Below are 23,775 nucleotides of genomic sequence, written 5' to 3' on the forward strand. Positions count from 1 at the left end.
GCCATGTAGCTCTCCTGGGCATGTTACATTTGCTACTGATGAGATCAGCTCACATTGCCTGAACTTCTGAACATTGCCTTTCAGTCTTTAAGGAGTCTATGAACTATGAGCTTCATTCTTTTGTCTCATAGATATGAATTACAATGCTAAGCTGGTAATAAGTCTTTGGCCCAAACAGATCTTGAGCCACAGCTCACACCTTCCTTTTCACATTCCATAACTTTGGAAACCAGGTCTGGAGATCTGTGTGGTTGAGAATGTTGCCAGAATGTACTGAAAGCTTGTGTCCTGTGTGGGTGTGTGTGTGTGTGTGTGTGTGTGTGTGTGTGTGTGTGCATTTGTCAGTACGTATGTTGTTGCACACCGAAGTTGCCTTTCAATGGGCTCCCCCGTATTAACAGGGTCTGCTAACCTTGTAACAACATGGTGACATCCTAATTTTTCATCTGCTCCCACCTTTCCTGTCTTCCCCTCTGTTCCTTTTTCTTTATTCTCAGGCCCATATCTAAGCTCTTTCGATCAAAGGAACAGCCCTGAGTGTTTGAGCTACTTCAGCTCAGATCTGACTTGAGAAGTGTAAAAGTCTTCATAATGATTCATTTCAGTTACAGTTCTTTAGGAAACAATTCAATGCATCACAGAAATTCAGCTGTCAGGTTTGAGGTTTAATTAGATTACAGTTCAAAATTATTTGAGAAACACGCACACAAGAAACTAGACAATTAGAGGAGTGTAGACAATAAAAATACACTGTACAGTTTTTTGGAGAATTTTATTTTGGTTGAAAAATGAGTTATAATTATATAAACTGTTATAATATTTCAAAATCAGTGCGTTGGATTGCCACCTTCAGATCAATGCATCATAATACGTAAATGTGCTTTAATACTCCTACCACCAGCATTTAAATCTGCTGTGAAAAGCAAACCTACTTATTATTTACTTATTTACTTATGTACAAAACTACTTACTTACTTATTTCCCTGAAAACCAGATCTGCTAAATGACAACTCATTTCAGAACAGGGATTTTGTTCAGTCTTCAGAGCCACTGCTGATACAACTCTTCTGATTTTCTGTTAAGTGCATGATGATGCTGTCTGAAGCTTTCCCAAAATATGGAATTCTTCCCACAGAATGTGCTGTGAGTAAGCCAGGCCAGTTGTTATCTTGCCACAGTATGTTTTGAGCCTTGTGAGTTTCTCTGTGGAAATCTGTTTGTCATGTGTTGTTGCATGTGTCAGTCAGGCTAAGCAATAAACAAAAATATTTATATCTTATTACCAAGTCAAATTCTCACTGAGGTGGACAATAAAATCTACACTAATTGATGCAGTGCATGTTTCCAAGTTGTGCTAATTCATTCAGAATGTGTATATGATTCATCAGTGTACTCTGTGATAATTTCCCTTGTCCTTCAGGGGCAGCAGTGGCTTCTCTAACACACACACACACACACACACACACACACACACAAACACACTTTGCATTACATTAGCAAGACACTAATGAGAGTAAAATGTGCATGGGTGTGTGTGTGCTGGTTACTGAATAATTCTATGTGATATATTCCCCCTGATGTTATTTGGGGATTGTGCTTTAATTTGCTGGACACATATTTTATCACTACTTTGAGTGTCCTTGCATGGACAGGCCAGCCAGCAAACAAATTTGTTTTCTTCATTAAAAATGAAGCAATGGCAAATTGAACACAAAAAAGAAGAAAACACACACACACACACACACACACACACACACACATCTAAGCCACCTATCCTTCTGGGTCAGGGGGAGCCACAGCCCATCCCAGCAGTCACTGGGCAGAAGGCAGGTCACACCTCAGACAGCTTGCCACTCCATCTTAGGGCAGACACACAGATGTACATCAGGAAGAAAAAACAACTTCAGAAATTTTGTTTTTATGACACAAACATATCATTTTAATTCAGTTATTTTATAGATTGTACTCCTCCATATTTATTCATGTTCAAGTAGGGCCTGTTTACACCTTGCATCAACATGCGTCTTTGATGATTGGATCACATGCAGATTTTACTAGAATGTGTAAAAACCCACCCTCAAGATGCATTGTGAGCGAAAAATGATCAGATCATGCAAGCCACAGTCAGCAGGGGTTGAAGACAGATCTTGCCTCTAATTAACAAGTTTTTGTTATCTATACACACTTACATAAGCGGACATGTGTTTGCTGGACTAGCAGGTGAAAGGATTAACAACAAAACAAAATAGGAAGGACACACAAGGCTGATGTTCCCCAAACCAACAGCCTTTTCTCATTTGAGAAGGCTGTTGGCTGATGAGAATCTAAGCCAAGCTTGTTGACTTGTATCATAACGTGAAAAAGTCAAACAAAGTAAAACAGAAGCAACATGTGTTCTGTCTTTTTTATGCAGGAAAAGTACAATCAGATCATCTCATCTGCTCAAATCAGGGAAGCATTTTAGTAAAAACTATAAATGGAATCTGGCCAAAGTTAGTCCAGATACGATCTGGACATGAATTACGTGTTAATGTGAGTTGTAAACAGGGTCTTGGTGTTGTTTGTAGCTGTGGCACCCATGTCTTGCAAAGAGTACCTACAGAGAGGAGAATCTGACACAGGTTAATGGTATTCATTTATTGCAGCAGATAACTTTGCATAGTCAATCTTATTCCAGTACATAACTATTAAAATAATGTTTAACTCTGCTGAAACTACTATATAGCTATTTAGCTATGATGAAACTTGGATGAAACCACATGTAACTCTGATGAAACTTTCCTAAAAGGAGCATTTTTTCTTTCGTTGTGACTATTTTTATATCATCTGTCTGTCTTTCCATCTTTTTTCTCATTAAAAGTCTGCTGAAAACTTATTGACTAAACAACATCCAATTCTCAACTTGAAATCATCACAAAAAATAAAACTTGAAGTGCAGAATCTCTTTCAGTTTCATTTGTTTGTCATTTTCTGCTATTAAATTAGTGTATTAGCAGTTTATGGCTGGAAGGAGTGCAGTCAGCAGTGTGTTCTCTGGAGAGGTACAGAAGCAGAGAACTGAAGGCAAACACAGAGATACAGTCCCAATACGTTTACTGACCTGTTTACCAACTTACTCTGTCTCTGCCCTTTACCACCTCACGTTTATTAGAGCAGACTGAAATACAGTATGTTCATATTTGGAAAAGCCTCAACTGGATTCTTTCCTGTTGCTAATGATAGTCAAATATTCGTAAAACATTTGCCGCTGAGATGATGTTCATAGCAGATATAAAATTTCCACCGGGGACTTGCTCTACAGAGGCAGTCCGTTACATCTAAAACTTCAAGGACACCCGTTAATTTAAAGATCTATTATAAATGATTAATTCAATATTTATGAATATTTTAGATCTCCTAATAAATTATCATGTATGCCATTAAGTTCTACATTTATCTGCAGATGCGAGGAAGGGGAGCAGGCTACTTGCAGATTTGTCATATTCTGCATCACGTGATGGTCTTGCACGGCTAGTATTTTGACGTATGATTTATCCTACAATGAAACCATTTTATGCTATCCATTATGCAATCTATAAAAAGGTGTGGATTTTTTGTGAGCCTGGATCTGATGCGCCACTGCCGGCATACAAAGTGGCCACTCTTCATAAATCCCATTATGACCATGCTGTTGGTAGTGATGCTCTCCCTGTCTGCCCACCGTGAGACCTCCGAGCACTAACCACTAACAAAGAAATGCAATCTCCTTTAAGATCCAGTCTGCTGAGGGACAGTAATATGCTTGCGATAAACTAATGCTGCCTTTGATCTGGCACCATGTAGGATGTGTACTTCAAGTGTAAATGTATTTCTTCTTCTCTTGTAGCTGCTTATTTTTTGTTTTTGTTTTTTGTTTTTTATGTGCATCTTCTACCATTAAAACTGTGCAAATGCTACAGGCAAACTCAGAGCCTCAGGCTATGCTGAGCATAGATGTATCAGAGGTTCATAGTATGTTCAGAAAGATCACACCACTTCCTTAATACAGGTCTGGCCTACAAAGGCTATACAGGCACTCAAGTGATGAAAAAAGCACTACTAAATAATACATGAAAGGAACATGTGAGAGTTAGCATGCAAAGATTAGTGTAACGCAGTTTCCTCCTTTATCAAGTAGAATCAGAGAGATTGGAGGATCTAATTGCGACACTTCTGACCAAGCTGATAGGAGGGTGGAGGAGGAGATAAGAGAAGAGGAAGAACCCACTTCTTTGCGTTTAATTTGAATTGCACTTAGTCTCGAAGGCATCCTGGTGAATTAGGGTCTACACACAGTCTACTGCTTGTCAGAGTCTGCTTTAAAGTCTTCATCATCTACCAGCTTAAAATTGTTCCATGACCTTTCTTCTGCTTTTATACAACTTTAGCACTTCACCAAGTGTATGCAAGCTACAGCTCAGATTTGCCTTGCTGTAATGAAACGGTCATGGGTGCGTTGTTTTGCTGCCTTTGTGCTTAGAAGCAGTTGCTGGGCTTCAGTCTTGCCTTCTTATTAGCAAGACAGGTAATGTTTATAGGAGATAGAAATACCTACCCAACTTATCGACAGGAACGATAAGCTTCGGCTGGTTTGAAAAATCTGCCCTGGGAGAACTTTAAATGTGGATTGTCTCATTCACTCACCATGGTCCAGCTTGCAACTATAGGTTTTAGAGAAATAGTGATGCTGCTGGGCCTCTGGGATGGTATTCCTCTGAAGGACCTTAAAGAGGCTGACAAGAGGATGTAATATATCTCAAAACAATGGATTCAGTTTAAGAGCCATATTGATTCAAAGCTATCACTCTCATCATCATTCTCATTATCCATACCATAGATTGGCCAGACCTGCACTAAGTGACGCTCCATATTGGACCACTGTGTCCTACACTCTCCAGCTAACCTCCTGCTCTCTCACACTGTTTTAATAATGCTTTAAGGTGCTGCATAGGCTTTTAAAGGAAATGAGATGGGTCTGGCGAAGAGGCCTTTAACAGGAGAAGAGCCCATTGAAACGCCAGTGAAACGGCCCTGCTAACGCCCAGGCTTCCTCCAAGCCGCTCAATACCATCTGCAACCTTTTAACTCACTCAAATTAAGTTTAGGCGTCCTTCAGAATGCCTGACTCTATTCATCTCCCATTTAGGGCCCATTGAAAAGCGCGCCACTGCCCGTGCATGTACTGCTGTAAGCAATACAATATCTATTAGATTACAGTGGCAGCCCTTTGCCTTAGCGGCTAGCGAGGTGGGCCACCGCTCAATGATATTGTGGCTCTTTCATTGAGGCCTCAGACAGGAGGTGAAAGAGCCGGATGGGGCCTTTGAGTTCTCTGTTACGTGAGAGGCTTTTAATATGAGGTTTTCATAATCTGATTTGTTAAAGAGAGTTCTTCTAGATAATGTAATGCATCAAAGGGAGGGCTCTGGTGATGTTACAGATATTTATTAAAAGACTTTAAAGGTCTTAGCTTTGTCACTGCATGCAGTACTGGCTCTCTAGCCAGGAGACAAAAGGCCACGATATCACACTTATCCTTCCCTTAAGATTTAAATGCAAACTCTAATGAAGTAAACCCCTCACACAAGAAGCTTCTGAATAAAAAAACTGCCCATTATTTCTCACAAGGCTTTAAAAACCATGTTGAGAAAAACTAAGCGAGGGTTTTGTGTCATGGCCACCGCCTGTGGCCTATCCTCTTCATAAGCAGCCTTCAGCGCGCCCGTAGAAAAACAGCTTGACATGCCACGGGTGATGGGTGATTTGCAAAGAGGACAAGTGCATTAGAATAAAACCTCAGCGGTGATCCTTCAAGCTGTCAGCCGTACATATTTCATTATTTTCATAAATCAAGGTGCTGAGATGGCTCACTCTGGTGCGCCCGCAGACTGATGGCTTCCACTCATAACCGCCGGCGGCGGGAGGCAAACTGCCCTGTGATCCAGTCACTGCTAAGTGTTAAAGATGATCTTCAGCCCCCAAGCTCTTCTTTTTTTCACTCTCCCTCCATCTCTGCCTGCTTTCACTGAAGGACATTCTTTAGAGGTTCATCCTTCCATCCTTACATTACATAAATAGAAGGAGAGATTTGATGGAGCAGAAGGGATCTATAACAAGGTTTGACCCTTTTTCTAACATCTCCCACCTTCTTCTTTCTCTTCCATTTTGATTCATTCATCTTTTCTTTCACCTTGGTGGAAGCAGATGGGTCTCTAGATATGGTATCTTTTGAATGGATATGCTGATCAAGCGCGCCACTTTTTGCACCAAGGAGATTTCTGCTATAATGTGGGAGTTCTGTAATGGCCTTTTTCATGTTCAACCCATAACCTCTGTATTGCAGTGATATGAAGGTGATATGTTTATGGGTCATCAGGTATGCCTGACTGCTCTTAGTTGTTGTATATTAATCAATAGCAATATGATTAGGCCTTATGCTGCTCGTATGCATTATTAAAAGCCAAGAACGGTAGATGGGTGTATGTTTGCCTTTCAGATTAAATTTAGTGTCAATAATTAATGCATGGGATTAATGTGTGAGGACCTTGCTCCAGTGGTGCAGGAGAGCCTGATTCAGTATTGACCAGCCGTGTGTGTGTGTGATTACTTTGGCCTTGGGTGGTCACTTACTCATTCCCCTGGAGACAGACCCTGCGATGGGGACAGATCTGCACTGGCCAGAGTTTATCATTAATTTCACCCCACATATTGAATTACTTCAACTCGTAGTTAAATATGTCATAAGGTCTCTAATTGAATCAGTCTTTCGATATGAAGGTCAGTATTAAAATTTCGGAGACTCTGAGGGTTGTGGTGTGGGCCCAGGGTCACGTAGTATCTTGGATGGTCAAAAGTGAAATAGGTCTTACTGTATGTCTACAGTTTTGATGTGATGTTGGTGGTTGTGCTCCGCTGAGGATGCAGTCATATGATCTCAGAGGTTTGGGATTTGATTTTCATCAAAAGCAGAGTGTAGCCTACATTTAAACCTGGAGAGATCTTCTCTTTACTTTGTCAAAGTCAAGCTAGGAGAGTGAAGAAGTTAACTATTTGTGGATCTGGTGACCTCAGTGCTCCTCTATCCACCTTCAAGGTTGTGTGTGTGTGTGTGTGTGTGTGTGTGTGTGTGTGTGTGTGTGTGTGTGTATGTGTGTGTGTGTGTGTGTGTGTGTAAATGTGTGTCTCCATGAAGGAGAGACCTAATCTTACCTGCTATCATTTCCTGAATGACCTCAGCTTTCAGCTTGTGATGGATTATATTCTGCACACGGACATTAATTTTCCGGAACAAGAGGGCAAGGGAAAAAAAAACTTTGCTCACCAGAAGACTATGCTGGTGCAAGGGTAATTTCATGAAACAACAATGTAAAGGAATGAAAGGAAGCAACCTAGCTTTGCTCTATATCAGGAATGGATAGGAGGAAAATTTCCTGTCACAATGTTGATGACTGTAATTATCACTGTTTTTGTTTTTGTCGTGGCATTGTTAAAATATGCTCAAAATATTTTACACATTCATCTCATTGCAGGTATCATATTTATATACTTTTTATTGAACCTCTGCTATTTCTTTCTTAGATTTCACAACAAAGACAAAGTTCAACCACACTTTTAATAAATGTGAAATTCTCACCAACCCCACTACTTTTTGCTGTTCACATTTAACTCAACATATTGTTCTGGTCTGTTTTGCAGGCAGCCAAAAAAAACTTTCACAGTGACATTTAAAAAAGGTAATTGCATATGATCAGAATTACTAAAGTTTGAAGTGTTAGGGTATGTCTGGGTTTTACAAGGCATCAAAACCTATAATGTTCCTAGCTTTGGACCAGCAGGCTGGTGTTTTTCGTATGTAACTAGTTAGTGAGAAAAGGGAGAAAGTCAGCGTTAATCCATGTGCCCATCTGAGTGCCATGACATCATTTTAAGACTTTGCTCCCTTTTCTTAATAGTTGATGCTCATATTACAGTGTATAATTCTACCGTGCTCTTGTTCTTCCTCATCCTTGTCAGATACTCTTCTTGCAATAATGAATACCCGGTAATTATGTAATTATCCTGAGTCCTGCTCCTCCATTCCGTTCATCTGGAGTGGTTAGGTAAGCTTTCTCAGGTGCTAACTCCCCCTCACACAAACGTGCACACACACTTTGGGAGTATTATCATAAATACAGCACATTAACACTTGTTCCTCCCTGTCAGCGTATGAATTAAGACTGCAGGTGCCCCGTGGAGCTTTAGCCCCCACACTAATTAAGCGGCGGTAATTAGGCCTGGGCTGCTCTCTCCTGTGCCTACTCAGCTCTAAAGAACAGAACAAGGGAGGCTCAGGTGCAGCCTCAGTGCTGTGCAGTACCTGTGAGAGAGATTGTGCTCTATTATTGACTGCACAGGCTTGACGATTGAAATATTACTCCGCCCCAGCGTGTCCGGATGGCTCTATTGGAATGAAAAAAAGCTGTAGATAATGAGGAAGGTGGGTTGCAGTTGGAAATGTGGCAGTGCCAAAGTAGATCAGGCTTAGAACTTAGATTTACAGCAACGTTTATGCCATTTGGCAGATGTTATTATCCCAAGCAACATACTGAGGTACTTTGCAGTCTTAATTTGAAAGCTAGTGCAGACAATCTTAAAGGTGCTGTTAAGATTACGCTGCTGTCGAAACAAAACTTTGTATCTCCAAAACGATAACTTTACAAGACCAGGAAAAACATTCTTAGGTTTTAATGGAAGAACATCAAGAAATATTTTTTCCAAGTAATTTTGGACCATTTCTGTTGGTCCATTCATCATTAAATTAACATATAAAAGGGCATATTAACATATAAATGGCCATTTTCAAATACTTAAAAAAAAAAAAAGACAAAAATGGAGAAACAAGGTATTATCCTGACAGAAGTGATGAGACATGTTGTTTTTGACACATTTGTGTGAAGGTTGTATACACTTTGCATATGACGCATGTCTCATCTATATTTTGATGCCACCACATCCTTTGGCCACATAACACTGCTTTTGGCATGCACTGTCAAACTCTTCAGTAGACTTGATTGCAGTCATTTCTGATAGGCTCATATGTGGTTTGACAAAGGGGACAGGGGTGCACTTTGCCTAGTAAGACCACATTCTAAGACCCATATTCTAAGACCCCCAGCCACAGACAGTGCATGGCACAGCTGGAATTGTGATTGTGCTGTTTGAAAGAGAACATTAAACTACTCTCAGGAGGGAGCTGGACAGTCTTGTACTGTTGTTCATCATTCCATCCCAGGTGGCTGTGTCTGTGTCCTGACCCTGTCGCCGTAGCAACACATAAACTAAAAGCAAGGTGTCTCTAGTGCACCCTCTCTTTCTCTCTCTTTCTCTTTCTCTCTCTCTCTCTCTCTCTCTCTCTTTCACTCGCACTAACACTCACACACGCACTCTAATCTGTGCAGCCATAGACATAGCGTCTGGCTGCTCTCCACAGAGACGAGGCAGTTTCCAAACAGCAGTAAGGATTGTGTCTAGATCAGCCACCCTGGTCTGAACAACTTAGAAGCTCATCTTTACAGAGCCCAGATTTTTAAAAAGCCTATGTCTTTTTTTAAATAAGAATAGGGTGTGCTATGTAAACATTATTAAAGAAATATCACTCCACCCCAGCATGTGTGGATAACTCTCTAGAAATGAAATGAGCTGTGGATGAAGAGGAATGTGGAATGTAAGGAATTGGAGTTGGTAAAGTGGCAGTACTGGGAAGAGTCAGGATTATATCTTCTGTTCTTTTCTACATCTATGGCATTTGGCAGATTTCAGAAATCTAAAAATTTCCTTTTAAATGTCGGTGTCTACATCACTAGAGGATTGCATGAAGGGGTTTGTGCTTACTGAAGACACATGTTCTCAGTCTGAGTTTGAAGACAGCAAATGGCTCAGCTGCTGGGACAGTGGTTAAAAAGGGGTTGGTGTCTAATGACCTCTATCCAAAATTTGAGCAAGTGGAATTTACTTTCCTACAAGTTTGTAGTGAGCAAGGAGCAGCGTGCACAAGCTTTCACATTCAACAGAAAAGGAACAAGATCTGGAAAAAAACAGCCTTTTTTTAAAAGTAAGTTTGATACATAAACATTGTTATGGGCACAATTTGTACAACCCCAATTCCAATGAAGTTGGGACATTGTGTAAAACATAAATAAAAACAGAATATGATGATTTGCAAATCCTTTCCAACCTATATTCAATTGAATACACTACAAAGACAAGATATTTAATGTTCAAACTTTCAGCATTAATGGTGCCTTCACAGATGGCTTGGCATTGTCTTGCCGAAATAAGCAGGGATGTCCCTGAAAAAGACGTTGCTTGGATGGCAGCATATATTGCTCCAAAACCTGTATGTACCTTTCAGCATTAATGGTGCCTTCACAGATGTGCAAGTTACCCATGCCATGGGCACTAACACACCCCCATACCATGAGAGATGCTGGCTATATATATATATATATATATATATATATATATATATATATATATATATATATATATATATATATATATATATATAGATAGAGAGAGAGAGAGAGAGAGAGAGAGAGGACGTCATTGGGCGGTGGAAGGAATACTTTGAGGACCTTCTCAATCCCACCGACACGTTCTCCAGTGAGGAGGCAGAGTCTGGAGACACGGGAGTAGGCTCGTCCATTACTGAGGCCGAAGTCATTAATGTAGTTAAAATGCTCCTTGGTGGCAAGGCTCCAGGGGTGAATGAGATCCGTCCCGAGTTCCTCAAGGCTCTGGATATTGTGGGGCTGTCTTGGCTGACATGCCTTTTCAACATTGCGTGGACATTGGGGGCGGTGTCACTGCATTGGCAGACTGGGGTGGTGGTGTCTCTTTTTAAAAAAGGGGACCGGAGGGTGTGTTCCAACTACAGGGGAATCACACTCCTCAGCCTCCCTGTTAAGGTCTATGCAGGGGTACTGGAGAAGAGAGTCCGGCTTATAGTCGAACCTCAGATCCAGGAGGAGCAGTGCGGGTTCCACCCTGGTCGTGGAACAATGGACCAACTCTACACGCTTCACATGTGCTTTGTGGATCTGGAGAAGGCATTCGACTGTGTTCCCCAGGGTATTCTGTGGGAGGTGCTTCGGGAGTACGGGGTACATGGCTCTTTACTATGAGCCATTCAGGCCCTGTACAAACAAAGCAGGAGCTTGGTTTGCATGGCCGGCAGTAAGTCAGATTCGTTCCCAGTGAGAGTTGGACTCCGTCAGGATTGCCCTTTGTCACCGATTCTATTCATAATTTTTATGGATAGAATTTCTAGGCACAGTCAGGGGACGGAGGGTGTCTGGTTTGGTGACCTCAAGGTCACATCGCTGCTGTTTGCAGATGATGTGGTCCTTTTGGGGACATCAGGCCGTGAACTTCAGCTTTCCCTGGATCGGTTTCCACGGAGTGTGAAGTGGCTGGGATGAGAATCAGTACCTCTAAATCCGAGACCATGGTTCTCGGGCGGAAAAGGGGTGGAGAGCCCTCTCTTGGTCTGGGATAAGCTCTTGCCTCAAGTGGAGGAGTTTAAGTATCTCGGGGTCTTGTTCACAAGTGATGGTACAAGGGAGCGGGAGATTGACAGGTGGATTGGTGCTGGGTCAGCAGTAATGCGGGCTCTTTACCGGTCTGCCACAAGGCAAAGCTCTCGATTTACTGGTCGATCTACGTTCCTACCCTCACCTATGGTCATGAGCTTTGGGTAATGACCGAAAGAATAAGATTGCGAATACAAGCGGCCAAAATGAGTTTCCTCTGCAGGGTGTCTGGACTCTCCCTTAGAGATAGGGTGAGAAGTTCTCATTGCTTAAGATGCTGCCCCCGCAACCCAAACCCCGGAGAAGCGGAAGATGATGGATGGATGGAGATACATATATATACAACCCCAAATTCCAGTGAAGTTGGGACATTATGTAAAACATAAAAACAGAATACGATGATTTGCAAATCCTTTTCAACCTATATTCACTTGAATACACTACAAAGACAAGATATTTAATGTTCAAATGGATAAACTTTATTGTTTTTGCAAATATTCACTCATTTTGAATTTGATACCTGCAACACGTTCCAAAGAAGTTGGCACAGGGGCAACAAAAGACTGGGAAAGTTGAGGAATGCTCAAAAAACACCTTTTTGGAACATTCCACAGGTGAACAGGTTAATTGGAAACAGGTGAGTGTCATGATTGGGTATAAAGGGAGCATCCCTGAAAGGCTCAGTCGTTCACAAGCAAGGATGGGGCAAGGTTCACCACTTTGTGAACAACTGCGTCCAACAGTTTAAGAACGTTTCTCAATGTGCAATTGCAAGGAATTTAGGGTTTTCATCATCTACAGTCCATAATATCATCAAAAGATTAAGAGAATCTGGAGAAATCTCTGCAAGTAAGCAGCAAGGCAGAAAACCAACATTGAATCCTGTGAACTTCGATCCCTCAGGCGGCACTGCATTAAAAACCAACATCATTCTGTAATGGATATTACCACATGGTCTCAGGAACACTTCAGAAAACCATTGTCAGTGAACACAGTTCATCGCTCCATCTACAAGTACAAGTTAAACCTCTGCCATGCAAAGCGAAAGCTATATATCAACAACACCCAGAAATGCTGCTGGGTTCTTTGGGCCCGAGCTCATCTGAGATGGACTGACGCAATGTGGAAAAGTGTCCTGTGGTCTGACGAGTCCACATTTCAAATTGTTTTGGAAATCATGGACATTGTGTTCTCCGGGCCAAAGAGGAAAAGGACTGTCCGTATTGTTATCAGCACAAAGTTCAAAAGCCAGCATCTCTGATGGTGTGGGGGTGTGTTAGTGCCCATGGCATGGGTAACTTGCACATCTGCGAAGGCACCATTAATGCTGAAAGGTACATACAGGTTTTTCGAACAACATATGCTGCCATCCAAGCAACGTCTTTTTCAGGGACATCCCTGCTTATTTCAGCAAGACAATGCCAAGCCACATTCTGCACCTGTTACAACAGCGTGGCTTCGTAGTAAAAGAGTGCGGGTAATGCCGGCCTGCCTGCAGTCCAGACCTGTCTCCCATTGAAAATGTGTGGTGCATTAACAGTACCTCTTTATATCTATAACAGAGTTCCAAGCAAGACTTGGAAAGAATTCCACCTACAAAGCTTCAACAATTAGTGCCCTCAGTTCCCAAACGCTTATTGAGCATTGTTAAAAGGAAAGGTGATGTAACGCAGTGGTAAACATGCCCCTGTCCCAACGTCTTTGGAATGTGTTGCAGGCATCAAATTCAAAATAAGTCAATATTTGCAAAAAAACAATAAAGTTTGTCCGTTTAAATATCGTCTTTGTAGTGTATTCAATTGAATATAGGTTGAAAAGGATTTGCAAATCATCATATTCTGTTTTTATTTTTTACACAATGTCCCAACTTCATTGGAATTGGGGTTGTAAGATTTGTAAAACAAATGTGAAGAAATAACAGTTTCGAAGTTTTATCAAAGATGTCTATGTAGCATGTTATCTACTGGAGTTAGCGTGGAGTCTACCTTAAGTCCAACGTGCGAGGATAAAGAAGTAGCACTCCCACCCCCTGTGAGAAACCACAAAGAAAAGTGACATAAATAGAAGCAAAACAAGAGCTAACATTGGTTTTTGCTTTCCGCCATTGGAGACAGTTCTTGATGAATAAAGGGATGAAGTTTGATGCTAAACTCACAACATTTTCTTCTAGACTAGTAAGTAAACAGGGGTAGTAAAGAGCGGACAGGAGGAACAGTGTGGAGTATGAATTGGAAAGGATGTGTCATCGTATATATTGCTCCTTTAAAGTTTCAAAATGTACTGTACACTGCCTGGTACAGTCCATATTTGGAAAATAAAATGCATAATCAGTCCCTTCTGAGTTCATTATAGTCTTTTTTTGTCAGAAACATCTAATTACCCATTCTGCTTTTAACAGTTCAGCCCTCCACCCTCACACTGAAGTTACAAGGATTGTGAAACACCAGTTATAACAGAGTTCGCTACATATATCAGTCTTAAAGGCAAAGTGCCAAAACTGCCTGTTCATAAATCATATAAAAATAAAAAAATAAAGGCATATAAAATGAATTAATGAATTCGGATATAAACTACAGAAAAATTATAAGTGTATTTAAGGGAGAAAAAGTAAAATATGAGAAAAGTGTAGGGTATCGTTTTTTTAAAACTGCCGTTAGGCTTATAGTGACTGAGAGCAGCACATGCGTTATGCAAGATTGTAGATCGGCTTCTCTGTGATTTACTCATGGCCTCTCAAATCTGTCTAGATCTCTGTGTAGGCTAATGAATGTGGGGAAACCTTCAAAAGAATGCACTCACAGTAGTCCGACATAAAGAAAGCTGACTGAATGGAAAAGTTCTCATTTAACTAATTGCACTAACAGCCAATTTTCAGTAGTATTGTTGTGAATGCATTTAAGTATTTATACAGTACTTTATTTACTGATGTTCCTGAGCTAGGAATGTGCATTGGTACTTGAGTGCTCTGTTAACCAAGTATTTTGTTTATTACGTTTCATCATTGGAAGACAGAAAGTATACATACACAACTGTTTGGCTTGAAATTGTAAATTAGTATTCATAATTAGTTGAATAAAGTGTTCTTTGCTTCTCTGAATCAAAAGTGCCTGAATCTGAGCTCGTTGCCAAGGACATGGTGTTAGAATGTGGTTGAGAAGGCAGAGATGGATTGCTCACAGAGCTAACTGCAGTAGCTGATGTTAGCTAGGTCCAGAAAAAATGAAAATGTATTCATCTGGCAAATGTTGGCACGTTGTTCACAGAGGAGAACATAGAGTCCTCAGTTACTCATCCAAACATGAAAACAGTTTCCCTCTGATTTTTTTAATAATAATGCAAGTGTATTAGTCTGTATGCTGCTGTATTTTTGAACTCTTGAACTCTTATGGAGACTGATATATCAAAATTAGTCAGAATGCATATCTACAGCCTGGACAAAGCCGTTGCTCAGTCTATTTTCAGTGTATTCAAGGAGAGAGAGAGAGAGAGAGAGAGAGAGATGCACACAGATACCAAGAGAAAGAGAGAGAGAAAACAAGATGGTCCTGAGTTTAAGTCTCTCCTGGGGGTTGTAAACAGGTACTTGGAGGGGCTTTCTGGATCCTTCTCCATTTTTATAAATATTTTGCCTCTGTCAGGTTAAGGCAGTGATTTACCTTAACTAACGCAGAAAAAAGCTTTGTGAAAATTATTTTTGGTCAGGTAAAAAAAAATTGGTCTCAGAAAGACAGATTGAGAAAATCAAGCTATTACTATAGATTCATCTCTGTCTACACGGCTCATAAAGATGATGAAATGTTTTGTTGTGTACATGGAAAAACCCCAGAAATCCTGTGGAAACAACGTGATCTGCTTTAATTAATATAGGCTTAAAATATAAAAGCACACTTGTTATAAAATCATCCTCAAATCCTCATTGAGGTAGTAGCCAGTCTGAATACCTCTGATGCTTTTCAGAATTTACAATTCAGTGGCACATGTACACAGTATCAGTAGTCATTTTCTTCCTTTAGGAAGACGATATGGTCACCAAGGCAGCCATAGTAGTTATCCCCAAGCTTTGGTTTGTAATACTCTTGATGGGTTGACTCCACTCAAAGCAGATATATCATCTATAGGTAGAAGGAGGGGGAATTGTTGCATGGTTTATTTTTCACACATTATTATTTCATAGAGTGACTGTTCAATGCGTGGGAATCTTATTGGCTGCCATTACCTCAACTCTCAATGGAGTAAACTAATTTCACCACCTGCCCCCATAACAAAAACCTGCCTGAATTTAGTTCCAGAATGGATATTGGAATTATTTTTGTGTTGAACTCATGTTTTACTTCTCTTTTTTTTTTATCCTCCTCCTCACTTGCTCCCTCGTTTCGTCTGGGCAGCTTTAATGGCCTGGTTTCCAGGCCTCACTGTGTTATTAATGGAGACTCTGAGCTGGGAGGCTATTGGCTGTGTGCGCAGCAAAGGACAGTGGGGAATTGAGTGTTTGTTGATTATTCATCCGCTTTTTGTTTATACAAGTTCCCTTGTTTGATGTTGCTCTCTCACAGCATCTCACCTCTGCTTGTTCTCTCTCTCTCTCTCGCTTTCTCTGTCTCCCTCTATCTAGCTCTCTTTTTACTTCTCTCACACACTCTTTCTCTCTGCTCTCTCTCTCCTCTCTCTGTCTCTTGCCTTCATCACCTCTTACTCTCTTCGTCTCTCAGTCTTTTGTAGGCATGCTTCTGCTCCCTGTCGCTCATTTTCTCTCTTCACCTCCCTCTGTGGGCCTTTGTGTGTAGATAGGTATGTGTGCGCAAAGATTCAGGCTCCTGTTCTTGTGTTCTGGCATCATTACCTGCTCAAGAGCATTTTGTGTGTGTGTGTATTTGGGTATTTGGGTGTCAGTAGAAGGTGAGAGTTCAGTGCTACTTCCACCGGCTTTACTGATGACTCGTTGTTCAGGGTGTAAAACAGGGGATTGAGAATAGATTTATGAAATGAACCATTTCAAATGGCATTATCTCCCCCCTGCTAGCCACACCTTACATAAATCAAAGCCGAGCCACATACAATGGAACATTTGTTATCACCTTGTTTCTTCACTTTCTCTCTTGGATTCATATTCCTTATGTCTTGTGCACTCACCTAGATATTCTCTCTCTCTCTCTCTCTCTCTCTCTCTCTCTCTCTCTCTCTCTCTCTCTCTCTCTCTCTCTTCTCTCTCTCTCAGCACCATAGAAGAGCCACTTTTGGTTCCTTAAAGAATCTTTGATGGTCTAAGTAATTATTTTTTTGTACTCCCCTCAATTCCAGAATAGCTGGGAGAGTATGTAATACGGCAATAAAAACAAAACAGTCATTAGTAAATTCTGTTTGACACTGAAAACATTTTTACCTCATAAACTTTTTCTAAATATTTAGACTTAATTTAACTTAAGTTATCCACTATAGAGGTTGAAATACCTAAAATGCTTAGTCACTTCTAAAGAATGTTGTTTTTAAACTGTAATTATTCCAGCATTCATCATTTTTGAAAATTTTGATCCATGACACATCCTTGCTTATGAAGTACTAGGCCTTTCTTAGATGCTCCTTTTGTACTCAAGCATGATTACATCACATGATTATTATTTATTTAACAGTTCACCACATTTCTAATCTTTGCCCCGTCCCAACTTGGAACGTGTTGTAGACATCAAGTTCAGAACAAGGATATACATACAAAAAACAGTGTTTATGAGATAAAACAATAAATATCTGGTCTTTATACTGGTTTTGTGTAAATACAGGTCAAAGTGAATTTACAAATCACTGCTTCTTCTTTTTATTTGCATTCAAATCCTGTCCCATCTTTTTTTAACTTTGTGCATTAGATGTGAGTGTAACCCTTTTAAATTTGAAATAACCTCCACATAATATAAAGGTTTGGCCTAGAATTGTCTATGCCAAGAATAATTTAGGAACCTTTATTTTCAAGAGTGTATCACAGTGTCTGCATCTGCATGCCTACGTATGCATACCTCAATTAAAATGTGCTGCTAGTGCATAGCTAATAGCGACTGAGTAAGGCTCCAGTTACTGGACTGCTCTGTAATTGACTCATCAATTGACTATTATTCAAATAAACAACAAATTAATCTATTAAACCTTTTGGCATTTCCTCTCTCTTTGCCCTATCACCGTGCCACCATCATTCATAAATCTGTTTGACGAGCAAAGATCTGTTTAACAAGCAGTGCAGAACAGTTCTTCTTGTAGCATATTATACTTTGTTAGAGTTGCAGTGTGTATCTTATGATTAAGCTAGAGCCATGTGTCCCAAACTGTATACAGTCCCATATCCCATCAGACCTCTGTTGCTCCTTACACATAAACACATGCGTATATTGTCATGATGTATATGTAAGACATTTAGCCTTGTAAAAATAAATCCTCCTCGATATATATCAAACATGTTTATGATGTGATGACATAACATGCTAAATGTACTGAATAATACTGAAAAAATAAAAATGTTAAGGACGTAAGACGTGTATCACAAATGTGGTCCACTTTGAAGTGCTGATCAGAGCACAGAGATGAGAGGCACATATGTGTGTATGTTTAAATATGAGAAAAATGAACAGCGAATAACAAAATAGTCACAAACACAAGCCACGGATACATCACAGTAACATCTTCCATTTAGTTTTTAAACAGCACCACATCATGGAACAGCTCTACACATAAGTCAATCCACAAACTAAACAATGTATGTCAAAGTAAAACTAACTCAAGTGCACAGCTAACAAGGATTATGCATGCCTTAATAAAAGTTAGTAAAAGATACTTACTTGATTTACAAGTGCAATGGCAGGTAATAAACTACTGTCATTACTTTCTCCAGAAGAGCTTATACACAGAAAAGGGCTGAAGTACAATGCGTTCTTTCCCAACACCGCCTGTTGTAGTAAATAATAATACATAAAGAGCAAAATACCAGACTATTAGACCATGAGTTTTGCCATGTGCTGGATGTTATAAATATCATAAACATAATTCATGCATTCATGTTATATATAAATTTAAGTAACACTATCCAGTAATCTGACAGAAAACTGTTGGTGTCCTCTGTTTCAGGAAAGTACCTGCGTAATTGACTGCTAATGGAATGAAATGAAGATTAAATTAAGAGTTTGTTGAGGTACCCCCAGCCCCATTTGGCATACCCTTGTGCGTTTGGGTACCACAGATTGACAGGCACTCTTCTAGAGCATTAGAGAGTTTTTGTTTTTAAGAAAATTACATGTAAATGATTTTTTTCAGTAGTCAAGTTTGTCGATGATTAATCAGTTTTGTTGATGAATTGTGTGTGTGTGTGTGTGTGTGTGTGTGTGTGTGTGTGTGTGTGTGTGTGTGTGTGTGTGAGAGATGAAGCAGTGGTTAGAGCTGCAGGAGGAGATAGAGTACTGGAGAATGGAGGATGGAGAAGTGTCAGGGTGACCTTATTCCCTCTGAGTGGATGCTGTTGGCTGGTCTGAGAAGTTTGGAGGTGGAGGTACTGGAGAAGTGTGTGTGTGTGTGTGTGTGTGTGTGTATGGCACAGGAAGTGGCTGCCTGAGGGAAACAGGCTCAGTGCCACCCTGCCAACCAGCCCACTGCTGCCCTACAGGGTGGGGAACAGGCTAATGAGACTGTGTGTGTGTATGCATGTCCATGTTTGTTGTCCTTCCGGAAGTCTCCTTGCCCAGGGCCAATGTCCTTCAACTCTGGCATCTGTCTTTTTCTCCCCTACTGTAAGACTGCTGTGTGTGTATGTGTGTGTGTGTGTGTGTGTGTGTGTGTGTGTGTGTATGGGTGTGTGTGTGGGTGTGTATGCTTGAAAAGATTAATAAAATAAAATAAAAAAACAGCATTTTTGTTTGTCATGAGAAAGCTTTAGGTGGGCTCTTGTGTGTCATTAAATTGTGAGTGAGGGTTGCAGTGTATCTTCAGTCAGATGTCACTGATTGTAAACAGCTTTGTTGGGTTTATATAGAGATCAAACAGGAGGAGTTCACTAAAGCTGACATTGCTCCATAAGGGACCACTGAACAGGTGTTATACGGACAGGAGGAAGTTCTGCCAGGCGAGTGTGTGTGTGTGCATGTGTGTGTGTCTTTATGTGTGTCTGTGTGTTTGTGAGAGAGAGAGGGGGAGCGAGAAAAAGAAAGAGAGAGCAGGAGATAAAGAGTGCCCTTTTAAAACATCTCAGTTGTGTCCTGTTCTGGAGTCTGACCTGTTGGCTTCTGTGCTCACTCTCCTACTGTTGAATGTACAGTGTGGAGCTTTTTATTTATACTGTGCATGGATGTGTGTGCATGTTAATTTACCGTAGATATGATGACCTCTCTGGTCTAGACTGTTCATGGTGTTGTTGTTTGTCTGGGTTTTTTGGTGTGCTGGCCTGGTGCTAGCCTGAGTCATTAATCCCCTTGCATGTCCATGGAGAGTGAAGGCCTACTAGAGTGAACATTCAATATAAAGACTATAAAAAGTATAACAACTCATTGAGATGTGTTAAAAAACATGGTAGCATCATTTTGGTTTGCCTGCAAACTGTTAGACACACACCAGACTGTTGTAGGAGGTAGAAGAAATAAAAAATGTGAGAGCTAAAGAAATAAGAAGAAGAAGCGAGTGTTTTATTCACAGCCTCAGCTGTCATTCCCCCTGGGTTTATAAAGCTGTCAGAGCATTTAACTCTCTCTTTCTCTCTGCCTCTCCCTCCCTCACCATCCCTCCCTCCCTCCCTCTCTCTCTCCCTCCCTCTCTCTCTCCCTCCCTCTCTCTCTCTCCCTCCCTCTCTCTCTCCCTCTCTCTCTCCATCTCTCCCTCCCTCCCTCTCTCCCTCTCCCTCCCTCCCTCTCTCCCTCTCCCTCTCTCCCTCTCTCTCTCTCTCTCTCTCTCTCTCTCTCTCTCTTTCTTTTAGCTTCATTGTTTGCACAGGTTCTGTTCAATTATACTACGGTTACAAATTTTCATAGATTCTTTACACCAATATCCGACTGTCATTAGTCATCAATTACAGATAAGCCTAAAAAAGCCTAAAAAATAATATATAAGATAATTCATACACACACTTATGAGCGTATGTGTTAACTATTCTGTGTTAATGCATTGGGATTCTAAAAAAATGTTCCTTGATGAGTGGTCCCAAACACCACTGTTTTTAACAGTGTGCTTCATTTTTTTTTTTTTTTTTTTTTTTTTAACCAGTTTCTCAAACAGCTGTTCATTGGATAAAGTTAAATGGTTAAACATTTACCTCATTAGGACAGACAATACATAATGTATTTGTGGGTGGTTGATTTGACGCTGTCATATTTTATCACAGATATGTACATTATTTTAAAAAACTGTTTAAATGGTTGTGATAAGGTAAGTCACTCTTACCGATCACCAGTCTTCTAAAGGCTTAATGCAAGGACAGTTTTAACAGAGACATTCAGAGATAGTCTGGGCACCTACCTGTATCCGTTGGAAGTGGCAGCGCACGGGTCACCCAGCTTTTATATCCTTCAGTGGACTGGGGGAAATCGCTGGTGCAGGGGGATCCAGTTTTATCTGTGGAGAAAGAAAACAACATGTCTCTTCAGTATATAAATATCAAATAATATTTACTTGACGTTAAGCTGCAGAATATGTTTTAAACAAACCGGTTATGTATGTAATGTTGTGTGTATGTTCGTTTCGAGTTCACCCTAGACTATGGGGATGCCCAGGTGGAGCAGTCCACATTAGTGAGTGGGTATAAAAGGGGTGGTTTTTTATTTTTCAAGGAAGACTGAACAGAGGTAGACATCAATGTTGCGTTGACTGAACAGCAACACACTAGTTGACTGATGGGGACTGAGGTTGAGAGAACCTCCAAACCTAAAGGGTGGTGGCTACTTCATCACTTTAAAATTCAGCCTAAGTGAGGTTATCTGTCTATATATGTTTTTTTTGCTTTCAAGTTACACCGTATGGGGGGGGGTACCTCGTAAAATGCTATTTTACGAGGTACCTCCAGACTACCTGGTCCACGGTACCACAATGGTTAAAAAATACAGTAAATCAATAGAGATTTGAAATTCTGTTTGAAACATGATCTTTGTCCACTAGTTAACACTATGTTTAAAGATAGGATTAGGAGAAGGGTTCGGGTGAAGTTTGGGGTTGAGATTAGGGTTAAACTGTGTTTGAGTGAATGTACTTTAAAAACAAGATCATTTCCTGTGGATCATCCAGATATTCACAAACTTTATACTCTGTTCCTTCTGCTGCACACTCTCACTGAAACAGCTAGAGTGCATTCAGGAGCTGAGCGTGTGTCTGAAAAATTTGTAGTGTCTCCTCCATCTTCTTGTCTTCTGTCTTTTACATGATGAGCGCTTGTATTTCTTGCTCTCTTTCTTTCCTCTAACACTTTTTTGAGAGAAGGAAGAAGGAGGAGGAAATTCTCTACTCTTGTGTGCTCTGTTTTCATTGTTTCAACACCTCACTCTCTCTATCCCTCCCTCAATCTTTTTTCCTTCTCTTTTTCTCTTTTTACTCTCCCTTTTTTCCTTTCCTTTCTCTATCCCCAGCTCTCTTTGTCTCTATGTCTTTCCTCCACGCTTTCTTTTTCCTGTCTCTATCTACATCTCTCTCTCTCTCTCTCTCTCTCTCTCTCTCTCTCTCTCTCTCTCTCTCTCTCTCTCTCTGCTGGTTGATGTGACAGTGGTTATAGTGGTGTTAGTGAGTGTAGTGGTAGAAGAGTAATTATGGTTCAGTGGTGCTGGAGGCAGTGATAAATGGGTGATCAGGAGGTAAGGGGTTGCTCCTCTCTCAGCGGAATCCAGTGCTGGAGCTCCATCAGATGCTGCAGCCCAGCCCAACACAGCAGCCTCCAGCCCCCACTCCCATCCCACCACTGTTCATGACCCTCCACCCCCAACACCTCTGTCGGGACACCTGTCTGACCCCATCCAAGGATGGAGGAATGACCCCAGCATTGCTGCTGGCAGACAGCGATATGCAGGGTGGTCTTCTACCCATTTGTGTGAAGCACTGAGGGATTCTCCTGTAATGATCTGTAGGAAACATCAAACATTATCTTAGAATGTCCTATTAACTGTGTGTAATTTAGCTTTGGTGGAACACACATCAAAATATTTGAATACATACCACATACTTTGATTACAGCATGTTGAGAAGAAGGGAGAAAGGGAGAGAACAGAAGTGAATGAGAGAAAAGAGATGAATAGGATGGATGGGAGCATGGCCTCTGAGGAATGCATAACAAGGGCAAACACTGGTTCTTCTCTCTCTCTCTCTCTCTCTCTCTCTCTCTCTCTCTCTCTCTCTCTGTGCGCAACATAGATAGTTCTGCCTGCTTTCATGTTTGCCAATACATTCTATGTATATTCTATCTTGGAAAGATTTGTCTAATTCCGCCTTCTCTGTCTTTTCCCCATGTTTCTGCGCTTTGGACCTTTGTTCAATGTACAGGTAAGATTTTAATGGTTTTTTTTCTACATCTTTGAACGTGTGCATGCAACAAAAAAAATAAACAAATATGACAAAATCATGTCACCAATCACGACAGGTGCCAAACCAGTGTAACTGGTCTAAGTAAGCAGTGTAACCAGACATTCCACATTTATGTATTTCGTGTGTGTGTGTGTGTGTGTGTGTGTGTGTGTGTGTGTGTGTGTGTGTGTGTGTATATATATATATATATATATATATATATATATATAAAGGGAACACTTAAACAACACAATATAACTCCAAGTAAATCAAACTTCTGTGAAATCAAACAGTCCACTTAGGAAGCAACACTGATTGACAATCAATTTCACAGCTGTTGTGCAAATGGAATAGACAACAGGTGGAAATTATTGACAATTAGCAAGACACACTCAATAAAGGAGTGGTTCTGCAGCTGGGGAACACAGACCACTTCTCAGTACCTATGCTTTCTGGCTGATGTTTTGGTCACTTTTGAATGTTGGTGGTGCTTTCACACTTGTGGTAGCAGGAGACGGACTCTACAACCCACACAAGTGGCTCAGGTAGTGCAGCTCATCCAAGATGGCACATCAATGTGAGCTGTGGCAAGAAGGTTTGCTGTGTCTGTCAGCGTAGTGTCCAGAGGCTGGAGGCGCTACCAGGAGACAGGCCAGTACACCAGGAGACGTGGAGGAGGCCGTACGAG

At 40.8% G+C, this 23,775-nt stretch overlaps 1 protein-coding gene across 2 annotated transcripts in view; it reads left to right on the forward strand.

The window, feature by feature from the left end:
* wwox (WW domain containing oxidoreductase) overlaps window positions 1-23,775 on the forward strand; it is a 218,022-nt gene that overhangs the window by 148,257 nt on the left and 45,990 nt on the right. The window lies entirely within an intron of this gene.

This window comes from Pygocentrus nattereri, chromosome 11 (genome assembly GCF_015220715.1).
Source record: "Pygocentrus nattereri isolate fPygNat1 chromosome 11, fPygNat1.pri, whole genome shotgun sequence".
Taxonomy (NCBI): Eukaryota; Metazoa; Chordata; class Actinopteri; order Characiformes; family Serrasalmidae; genus Pygocentrus; species Pygocentrus nattereri.